Source organism: Anguilla anguilla, chromosome 8, assembly GCF_013347855.1.
Source record: "Anguilla anguilla isolate fAngAng1 chromosome 8, fAngAng1.pri, whole genome shotgun sequence".
In the NCBI taxonomy this organism is placed as follows: domain Eukaryota; kingdom Metazoa; phylum Chordata; class Actinopteri; order Anguilliformes; family Anguillidae; genus Anguilla; species Anguilla anguilla.
Window position 1 is genome coordinate 18,114,669 of NC_049208.1, and position 12,192 is coordinate 18,126,860.

Genomic DNA, 12,192 nt, shown 5'->3' on the forward strand with positions numbered 1-12,192 from the left:
AGCGTGTTATGCTGTATGTTGCTACCTCTTTATCAGGGCTCCTTTGAAATAGTCACCTGGACAAATAAAAGATAAATAAAATGATAAAAACAATGCTACGATTCCCCTACAATGTCACTGCAATCCTGACAACTGCCAGGAACACTGTAGGTTGTGATAGTGTCATGGCAAAATCACAGTGGTCTGGTATCATCTCCACTGAAAATATGTAAAACTGGCAGGTCAGTCCAACACAGAATGTGAGCACGTCGTCCCATTTCCTCTGTTATTAGAAACCTGTCATTCCAACAGCCAATCATGATGTAATCTCACCACCAGCTTGTGTGATTTTTTTTGCCAAATGTATCTTGCGCCTTTATATTACATCTTCGCTTGGCCAACAGAAACGTTATAACCTGACGCATTACAAATCTGTCAGTCAAACCAAGTGACCAGTAATACGCCTCCTCTGAAACCACAATCTCATGGCCGTTTAAAACGCTGTTTATCAACGAACGTCACACCCGTCTGGTGAAGTGCAGATGTTGTCTGACAAAACGCTATGCAATGCAAGTAATGTGTCTATGAATACAGGACATGCCTGTCCTATCTCTGGATTTCATGTCTCATTAATGTAGGTCAGCACAGCAGAAGTCACTTTTCAGTCTTATAATGCTTAAAGGCAGTTAGTGACACATGGCGACCCTCAACTACATTCTCTGACACAGTATTCATACTCACAACAAATGAATACAAAGTTCAGCATTGCTATGCGATTCCCATAAAAATGATATGCTTCATGAAGCATATTATGACAATGATTGAAAAAATGAGTGATTAAATAACGGAGTGAGCAGTGTATGGTGGCCAAGCACCAAAATAAACGTGCTAAAACAACAAATTGGCCAATATAAGCAAGTCATCTTCATTTGGAACAATACCACCTTTCGGAAAATTGTTCATATTGTTTTACCAGTCGCTATTGACAATGTCTGGGAATGGCCCTTTATTGTGCTGTAAACCATTCTCCGACACATGCAGTTCACGTGGAGCGACATTTCAGTTTCTAACTGACATCTGACCACCTTTCTCTGACAGAGGAGTTCCCACGTCTCTGAAAGGCTCAGTGGCTGAGCTGGCTACACAAGCTCTGAAACGTAATGAGGAACCCTGTTACTGTTTTGACTCGACTGCCTCTCGCTTCATTCCCAGCTGGAATTCCCCATCAGCAGGTGACCTTCTCCGCACAATCCTGAGACCGAAGCCCTACAGCCCCGGGCCTGTTCTAGCCAATACTATCAGCTCTCAAAGGCTTCCTGGCACTAAGAGAAATGGGGCTATTGCAGCTTTAAATTATAAGAATAAACGAATTTTAATATAATAATAATAATAATAATAATAATAATAATAATAATAAAAATGTTTTCCACATGAGCAGTATTATGAGTTTACAAAAAGGATACTCTACTTACACAAATATGTTTATTTGTTGACACAGGCTTACAAAAATTATATATGAACTCATCAGTTAGCCAGAGTTTCATAAATATTAGGCCGTTTTGCTTTTCAAATTGCCAAATGTGCAGCAACACCACAGAAATTCCTGATAACATCCAAAAAACTCTCATAACCATATAAATAAATATGATTTATGAAACATGGTTTAATGAACTATACAAAAGTGAGTTTTTCGTGAAGTTACAGTGCAGCTTAATTCAATGAAAAACAAGCAGATATTCTTCCAATAAGCTTTTTAATAGGTCAAGTTATTAAAATTACATTTATAATACACGCAACACGACATTTCTCATTTCAGATAGCCTATTCTTGCCAAAATAAACATCTTTCCCCTCCTCCTCCCATTTTGAAATGATCAGCTGTACTATGGTGGCATTATGGTTCCTACACCCACACAGAGAACCCTGCTGAAATACAGGCAATCCTCTGATACAATCCTCACCACGTGAGCCAGTGACCAGGCCCATTTCCCACGCTACAAACCACAAGCATCAGCTTGGGAGTCATTTGCAAATTTCAAATGGAATTTCCTTTTGAAAACCTACTCGTCAAAGGTAGCTACTTGCTGAAGAAATGGAGAATTCATTATATTCCCATGTTGAGGCAAGTAGCTGATCACTTTGCTCAGTGATTGAACGAACTTGCATTGGTCAACTTGGATCACAAGCCATTTAGAATACAGCCTAATTCTTGAATTTCCCTATCCCAGCTCCAGATACCTCCCATGTAAAAAAAAGAATAATAATAATATTAATACTTACTTGAATGTGTCTTTTTTACACTGTTTTGCTCTGTGTAACAAAGGGTTTTCTGAATTCATAATAACCTTTTAATATTTATAACACCCCAGCTCCACCAAATAAACAATTCTACAACACCAAAATGGCCTGGCCCACCATGCATCCTCCACCCCCCACCAAGCTTTCCCTAAGCACAGCTCTACATGACACCAGTGAAAACAGCTGCACGTGTCCTAAACACTCAGAAATTCATTACCTGGGAAATTTTGGTTCACCCACTTTTTAGGTTTTCATCATTCTCACGTAAGGCCTCATAATTTGCATTGCCACTCAATCTGGGGAAAACCCAGTCATGCACAAAAGGTTTGTGTGTGTTGTAGTTCAACATGCTCTCTTGATGCATTTCAATGAAGTAATTATGTACATAAACCAAGACAGAACAGCAGCATATTTTTGCATTTTTTTCTATTCATGAGATATGATATGAGACAGATTGCTAGGTAACTAGAGCTGAAAGTGACCACATCAGACTCCTCTGCCTTTGGAATAGGCCTAATTGGATGCATTTTTGGAGTTGACAACACATTCACTCAAGGTCCAAACTTCATGTTACAACTTACATTCACAACCTTCTCAATGTGGAATGTGGGTTAAAAACCACAACAGAACATGACTGAACAGCACAAACACAAGCTCTAGAGGGTGAACAGTAACACACAGAACCACACTGAGGGGTGAGCAGTAACACACAGAACCACACTGAGGGGTGAACATTAACAAAGAGAACAGTTCTGGGGGGGGACAGTAACACACAGAACCACATTAATTGGTGAACAGAAACACACAGAACAGTTCTATGGGGTGAATAGTAACATACAGAACCACACTGAGGGGTGAACAGTAGAACAGAGAACAACTCTTAGGGGTGAACAGCAGCCATTTGAATTTTGGCAGTTAAGGGGCTTTCCACGGACATGTAACTGGCTCTGTTCAGTTTCCACCTCAAAAAGAGGAAATCCACTGAGTTTAGTTTTGCCTGTAGACTGCATACACTGCAACAACATATACAAACACCACCAACACCGGCAGAGAACTATCACTTCTCTCCTTTTCTACTGAGGAACATTAGGCCTTCAGGAAACCTCACCTGTAATTTACCTTACAATTACCATTCCCCAGTAACTACGGCTTGGAAGTCATTGTAATTATTTTGAATAATTAACAGAATAGAGAATGTTTCTGGAAATGTTAAACTGTACTTCAGGGCTATTCTACTTTGTGCTTGGAACTAGGTATTATTTCCACCCAGGATGCCTCAAGCATAGATTAATGAAGATTATAAAGATATAGGCTACACATACACAAACAAATGCACGCATGCACGCACACACACCTGGTTACACTACTAGCCAATAGTTAACATGAACACTGAAAACACAAAGAGTAATTTCCCCCTCAGAAATAAAAAATAAAAAAAGTTCCCTGAAAATCAACAAGAAAAAATAGCCAGAGAAGAAGAAAACAAGTTTACTGGGTAGAACAACATTCAACAGAGACATCTCTCATGGGAAATGTCTCAGGCACAAAGGCCAGCAATGGTCTAAAGTGTGTGACTCACTGTGCTCGCTGCCTCTGAATATTAGCCAAACACTCCCCATGCTACGTCCATAGACACCGCATAGCCTTGGAGCTTGCATGACCTTTGAGCTTGCATGGCCATAGAGCTTGCATGGCCTTGGAGACCACATGGCCTTAGAAATAGCATGGCCATAGAGACCACATGGGCATAGAGCTTGCATGGCCTTGGAGACCACATGGCCTTAGAAATAGCATGGCCATAGAGACCACATGGGCATAGAGCTTGCATGGCCTTGGAGACCACATGGCCTTAGAAACAGCATGGCCATAGAGACTGTAGGGCCTGAGATCTTGTATGGCCACAGAGCTTGCATAGTCTGACATCGCATGTGGTCTTAGAGCTTCCACGGGGTGCAATCTCGCATCTCCAAAGAAGAACTTGCACATTGCCCATAAATTGCCAATGTTCCTGGTGTACTGACCATCACGTTTTAGCTACAGTCTTGTGCTTGCTTTCCCCCCCCTTTCGGTCACTCATTTTCCAAATTACTGTAAATTTCCTGTCTAAATTTCAGCGTACATTCTAAGCTTGTAATATGCAGCGCTATAAGCTAACCCTGGCAAGTGGAACAAGTGCCTTACAGTGTACACAAGAGGTCATTACATTTCAACAGAAAAATCCTGCCTGCAACCCCTGAGACTCTGCAGCCCAGTGGCCCATCACGCTAGATTTTAATTAGCGTTCCTTCTGATAGCACCCAGATACACCAGAACCTGAGCAACAAGCCTGACAGCCCAGTGCAGGGGCTGTAAAGTGTACAATCACACAATTACTCACTCAAATAAAGTGCCATGATTTTAACCAAAAGAGGGAGGGGGGGGCTTCCCCAGAGGCCTCTAAATGCTAAATCAATTTTTTGCTAATGCTTTTAAAATCGACAGAGAGACAGCACACATGATGTAGCCGTGTCAGAACAGTATTGATTCACAGCTATTGAGTGTAGTAGGTTCAAGAGGGCGGCAAAAACACTGGAATGCAAGCAAGAAACTGCATTAATGAGAAGGTAAGAGGACCAGAGTATTATCTCTTAATCAGGACACAGGTTGGGAGGAACAGGGTATAACGCTCATCTAGACACAGGCTGGAATGGGAGGAAAGGTGTATAGCCTAATCTTAATGAGAGCACAGGCTGCAGTAAGATTGTAAAGAATATAATCTTAATCAGGACACAGGATGGGGAAAATTTAGTGTAGGGCCTAAATAGGGAAAGGTATGCAATGATGTGTACCGTTGATTCGGTCTCATTTCATGGCAGTACTTTGGGGCCAACTTTGTGCAACACATTTAAGCAAGTGTCAACAGAAATGTTTCACACGTAGTAGCCTAATTCCATGACTGCCCATTCTGATTTCAGGAGCCTGACCACACCCACTCAGTTACAATACAAAAGTAATCACAGAATTATTGTGGCTCAGGGCACAATCAGTTTCTCAGAAAAATAAGACCAGGGCCAGCTCATGTGTTCAGTAACCACAGATTGAAGACACATTCACATGCCTTCAAATACCAGACATTTCTGCAAGCAGCACAACCCGCTGCATGCTGTACCAGACCAAAATCTGTGCCAATACAACAGTCTCTTGTGCATTACTAATTCAACATATCTCTGTTAATATTAGGCTAATACAAGGAAAAGTTCCCCTGGCAACTTCTCCGATGTGCCTACATCAGAGCTTCCCTGCTGAATTAGATATAGCCACTTATCCTTAGTGTACGCTGGTTTGTCAGCTAAAATCCAATTGCATGCAGAGCTTTGTGTTCCAGGCTGCTCTAATAATACAATCAATTAGGCTTCTGCAGGCATAAAAATGAAGAATCACAAACAATCATGCTTTGCGTTCAACATAGGCCTATTTATATTCAGACATATGCCAAATAAAATATGTTAGGGCAAATAATAAACATGCCAAAAATATATTTCCTATTTTGACCCAACTAACCTCAAAATCAGTGTTCAGTGCATCTCCTCGCCAACAAACCTGAGTTTAACCGAGACGATACTTAGTGTTGTGGTTTGAAAGGTCTGAAAGGTCAATTTCTTGTTGATGGTGTCCATGTACCCCAGTACCACACTGCTGTGCACCTCTTCCTGATCTCACACAACACCGGTCAAGTATTAACCTCAAGTGACATTCAGAAAAAAAGGAACTGGGACAAATGTATCATGTCTGGGTTGGAAGAAGGGATAGGCTAAAAACAAGTAGTTTTAAAAACAAATAAATATGGCAACACATTTCTGTGGATTGTCCAAATAGTTTCTCATAAATACATAGGCTAAGTAGGGAAATATTATTAGTAAGAATGATAGGGCTAAATTATTATCTGAATAAATTAAATGTTCTATACAACAGCCAAAGAACTGTGAGGCAGACCTAGAATTCCAGTGTTTGCTTCAGGGCACATCTCAGTTCATACTGTGTAGTATGATAAAGCATATTTTATGCTATTTACTATTATCATCATCCGCCTACATTAACAATTAACCTACACTACCAATCCTTAGCTGAATTTTGTAAACTGAATATGAACTTGCATTGTTAAGACCTACATCATTCCAGGATATTTCGCTGAGAGAATACGTTAGTAAGAGCTTTCAGAGGGCTACGTCGCTAACGCCACATACTTTGAGTGCTGGGGGGAAGCTACACAGTCTAGCCATCGCTAGTCAGAGTCCGGTCTTCAGCTCATTACAGTTAGCCGAATATGACCAGGAGTACACGCTGGTGGGACATAAATGGCAATGCCCCGCCAGTGTAGAGAGGCTGGGGTTGATCAGGGGTTAGCCAGTCACTGCTGTTTAAGTGCCCCCAGGTACTCCTTAGGTGCCCTCATAGCGAACAGCTGCCCTCACTGAGATAAGGCCCTCTGATCTGGTCAGCGCCAGCTCTCTGACGTGGGGAAAAACTCACCAGCTCATTAGCTTGGATCTCAGAAACTCTGTCTGTAACAGAAGTTGCAATTTGTGCAATGGATTACTGTAAGGTTATGAGCATAGTTTAGGCTCATATGAGCCCAGTCAGGCTCATAGTACAAACAGTAAGGTTACGAGCAGCCTAGTTAGGCTCATAGTACAGTAAGGTAATGAGCAGCCTGGTAGGACTCATAGTACAGTAATGTTACAAGCAGCTTGGTCAGGCTCACAGTATAATAAGGCTATGAGCAGCTTGGTCAGGCTCATAGTAGAGTAAGGTTATAGGCAGCCTGGTCAGACTCATAGTACAGTAAGGTTATGAGCAGCCTGGTCAGGCTCACAGTACAATAAGGCTATGAGCAGCTTGGTCAGTCTCATAGTAGAGTAAGGTTAGCCTATATGCAGCCTGGTCAGACTCATAGTACAGAAAGGTTATGAGCAGCCTAGAAAGGCTCATAATACAGTAAGGTTTTGGTCAGCCTGGACAGGCTCATAGTACAGCAAGGTTATGAGCCACCACTGTGTCTGAAGAGTGCACCCTCTCCCAGGGGCTAGAGAAAATGCTCTGTTTAAATATATGTTTCCTTTTAATGTCTGTAAATAAAAGTACATATTAGCGAAGTAGCTAATACAGGCAATCACAGACATCTCTTGAAATCTGGCATCCAAAATTCAAGTTGCATCTCAGCTGCTTACATAAGGCACTATAAAACCCAAACCACTACATCCGTTACTCCAGCTAAATTTACTCCAAAATTGCAGCACAAATCCAGTTCTGGACAGAAGGATGCGAATGTCACCAAAGACATAAATCATGATATGGAAGAGGAGCAATGAGGAGCCCAGATTTGTCCATCTCACTTGAAATATAGACACAATACACTTGAGATAAATACCACATTTTTAAACCCCAGAACCTAAATTTGGATACAAAATAATATATAGTCTCAGAACTTCAGTCAAATGCAATATGATCATACATTAAAAACCTTAAATATAGTTAAATCACAACATGAAATCAACTGCCTGAATTTTAATCTTTTTTAAAGTCCTTATAATGTAACTATTAGACCCCAGGTTAGGCCTGCTTGTTATTGCTTGTTTGAGTTCACTTATATCCAGACACCATCAACCACAATTATGACCAGACAAAACGCTGTTTTTTATTAGAATTTTAAGAAGAAAAACAACTTAACGTTTGAAACCAACCACTTCTAAATGAAAACGGAAGGTGAATCTGCCGCAGCAGAATGCCAACTGAAACCACAGTGCTTCTCTGATCCTTCTTCCTCTCGTTTGACCAGGGAATTAAATGTGCAGTTGATTTCTACATTCTGTTGCAGAGGTCGCCCTCACCAGCATGCGTTAGTTCCTTGTTTTGGAAGCATTTGCACTGGTGAGCCCAAATATGGCCTTTTTATCTTTCACTTATTTCCTTGTAGAACATTACACATCAGTTTGTGTCTGTGTTCTCCTACACATTGCAATGGTATTTTGGTGAAAATGAGGTGAAGCCAAGTTGCAGATTTAAAAATGTAAAAAGAAGCTTATATACTCAAATTTAACAACCCATTGCTCGAATATAATCCAACACCTGATATACTAAATATTCACTGGCATATAAACAAAGAAAGGCAAAGGCAGACTATTCATGTTAGCTGCTATAATCCATTTAAATATTGGAGTTACAGTGTCTACATGCTTACGATAAATGCACACTATATAGGGCAAAGAGATCCAGGTCACCTGGTAAATGATTTGTGACAGACTATACATTACAATATGCCTACATCTGGACAAAAATTTAAAGCAGCCATACTGCTATTATGCTTTAAATTATACAGGCTTCAATACAGTTCCCCAGTGGGGTCAACATTCAATATTGCTCATTTGTCTATGTATAGGCTAAGACAGACAGACAGAAACACACACATGCAATTTCAAGTGATAAAGTTTAAATAATAATCATGCTAACAATCATGCTAACATTTCAACATCAAGGCATTCAAGCTATGACTTCTTAGTACTATTATATTGTTTTGAATCATGGACATATATCACAGCCAGTAAAACTAAGGTGCGTCACAATAATACCCAGCTCGCAGGCTTAGTGTCATTTAGCCTGAAACATATATGTTTGTTTCTGGGGGGAGGGGTTACTCCAGGGGGCAGCTGTTGCTGTTCGACCATCATCACTAGTAGCCCCTCATTCCTGTAATATCTTTGGAAATCAAGCAGAAGATAAATGGAAATCTGGGCATATCACAGACTGCTGCATATTTCAAATAACCCTCGACCTGCGTGAAATGTTAACCAAATGCTTAAAATGAACAAAATTGTGTAATTCCACTCATCCCTACACATAAAAAACAAACAGGATACAACTGTCAATTTGTTGGTCTTCAAAATGTTAAAGGATAATATTCTACAGATGTCAAAATGGTGTGGAGATGCTATAGACCTCGAAAATATTATTTGTGTTGCATGATTTTTAATAGAGATTATGTGATATATACTCTGTCTAGTCTGTGACTGGGATTACTCTATTTGATCCAGCATATTATTTTGTATTCAAGGGACATGACGAGAAGCATCAATCTCATTTGTATTTACAGGACGAAGATAAAGACAGATTTGCACAGAATAAAACATGTTAAGAGGTCAAGTATTAAAAAACAAACCTCACAACGAGACAATGTGCAAGGTTCGTCAATAACTGTACGAAATATTAAAGGACGGTATATAAATTGAGTCCTCAATTACCGTTTCCCTCAATACAGAATTTTTTTAGCATTTAGCTTTAGAGAACTACAAATACAGAAATTAAAAATAACAAAATATTCGCGTTCAGGCGATAAACAATTGCAGCGCTTTGTGCACACAGTTGCTACATGTTTCTATTATAAAAATAAATAACGTGGTTGTAGTAACGAATACAGTGGTTAGGAACCACTGATTTACTTTGTTACTGATGCAAACCGCAGCATCGATTAGGAAATGGCAAAGTATAAACAATCTCAGTAAACATTACGGCTTGTTTTGAATGTATTTCTGAGGGAGCACTCAGCTGTATGTATGCGCCATACGTCCACTAAACAAAAGGATTCTCCAGCGGAGGATGGTCGCTCAGTTCAGATACATGGCTACACACCCCCCCAAAATGTTCAGAGTAAAATGTGAAATAACGCTGCACTGAGATGTCGCAAGAACATTTAAAGTCTTACTGGTAAGCACTTATTTTTCTAGCCGTCTGAACAGCATTCATTTTTAATTAACTACACAAATAAGGTGTGATCCGTTAGCTATATATTTTGTAATTAAATGAACGTTACTCTAAGGTTGCCATTGTGTCAAACGTCTGCTGAGCAGGGATTAAGTCTTTTTTGGCACACAACATGTGGCCAAGATCCTTGTTTTTATCATGTGCTGACCGCTATATCTGTACAAGCACACCCAGACAATGAAGCCGAAGAGTCACCCATTGCCCGCAGTTATCCAGGCTAACTGGCCAGCCTGTTAGCACAGTCCGCCGCTCGCATCGCTCCAGTCCAGGCTGAGCCAGGCTGTCACAGCTCACACGCAGCAAACGCTCCTAACGTCAGCTACCATAAGGACAATATTATTGTCTTCATTTGCTGGTACCGTAAACACAATATCACCACAAAACAGGTCTGCAACACTCAGTAACAGACTCGAAACACACACACACACGTACTAAGTGCTGAAACCACGCAGCTACACAAAAATAATCATATTTTCCATAGTGGCTACAGCTTAAATATTTTTCTCTGATCACGGACATGAGGAAACCACTCATTTAGCCTACCTTAAAGGTGTCTTTCGAGTTCTGTTTGTTCATTCGGTTTGCTCGGTTGATATACTAGATATAATTACGTTAAAGAGGTTAGAATTTTTTTAATATTAAATATGAAAATTAACTCTAGATGCGTTCAGCGTACCTCTCCAGCTTGCAGCTGGTGTGAAAACATTCCTCCCTCTGCCCGTCGTCTCTACGAGAAAATCCCAGTAAAACATGCAAGCTGCCATCTAATTGGCTAAAACGGGATCACGTGCTCCTTTCACCTAAGGCTTTATAAGAACGGCGCCCATTGGCTACAGTTGGATATAGGCGGAACCCACCTCCTGTCAGGGGAGGATGTTACTATCAAAAAAATTTAATCGAATATAAAATTATTTCATTTTCTTGCTAATGCGTATGATTGTGGCTGTCCTGTAACTTGCGTTGAGTCTCACGCGGAAATCAAGTAAGTGATGGACTTAGCTGGCTAGGCGGCTGTAAACGGGAAAGGGTGAGGTGACGCTTAGGCACCTGACGTCATCCTTTCCGCTCTCTCTCTGCAGCGACTGGAATATTCTCGAACATGTCGGACGAGAAATAGACTAGTAGGTTTGGTTACAAACATATGTTAATTAAAAGATTGCACTTTGTGACCGATTTCATGATGTTGCCATTTTACCACGTTTATCTGCGGCGTTATGTCCGCACTATTCCTACACTGCGCTGCTTGTTCTTGCGTTCTTGTCTGTTATTGCGCAGTGATATTTACAGAGAGCTGGACGTGTTGCGCATGCGCGGTAGTGAGTGTTTTGTTGCAGAACAACCGTGAGTCACACGATAGGAAATCGGTGTGGGGGAAGGGCAGCGGCTAGACATGGCAACCAGCAGCGTGGGGCTGAATGGAAATGACAGTACAGAGAAACGTGACAAGTCCCTGCAAGAATATTGACAAAGGGACTGTCGTGTAAAATATCCCAAGCAACTGCGCTAACGTGGGAATTCTTGTTTTAGATTTGTTTCTGGGTAGCATGTTCTTGCAGGCGGTCTGTTAAGCAGGGATTTTAGGTTGTTTACAGAAAACGCTTTTGTTTTTTTAATAGGAAATAATGGCAATAAAATAAAGGACTCAAATGGACAAAGACAGACTGATTCAGCTTGCTAGCCAAGCATACTAATGACAATAACCTCCACTATAAGCAAAACTGCTCTAAAATGTGTATGTTCTAGTTTAAAGGTATAGCCTATCTCACGTTAAGGGATTTTTTAAAGATGGTTATTTCACTTTTAATGTGTGTTTTCGATTGGCCCAGACAGGAATTTTCTGATCGTTTGTGAAAAGTTTTAATGAAATGAAGGGTATTGTAAAGAGGGCGTGCAGAAACTGAAAAATCTCGTTTTTTGATTGCTACGAGAAGAATACGTCTTCACGAGTTTACGACTTCCATTCAGAGGAAAAGATGGAACACAGCTCCCCATTCCTCCAAGATCTCAGTGTCTGAGGAGATCCTCCTGAAAGTGAGAGGAGTAAAGGTGTATTTGAGCTTGTTGTAGCTGAGATGTATTAGCACTTGGGGAAGAGGTGGATTAGGCTGCTGAACAAATTGGG

The 12,192-nt window shown here is 40.6% G+C and overlaps 1 protein-coding gene across 4 annotated transcripts in view; it reads right to left on the reverse strand.

Moving 5' to 3' along the window:
- Positions 1-10,803, reverse strand: part of ankrd12 (ankyrin repeat domain 12) — a 48,598-nt gene extending 37,795 nt beyond the window's left edge. For 3 of the 4 annotated variants that reach the window (XM_035429830.1, XM_035429829.1, XM_035429827.1), the window contains exon 1: positions 10,614-10,803. The gene's annotated coding sequence lies outside the window, so the exon portion shown is untranslated. The remainder of the gene's footprint in view (positions 1-10,613) is intronic. The other variant, XM_035429828.1, reaches the window with a different exon arrangement.
- Positions 10,804-12,192: the final 1,389 nt, after the last annotated feature.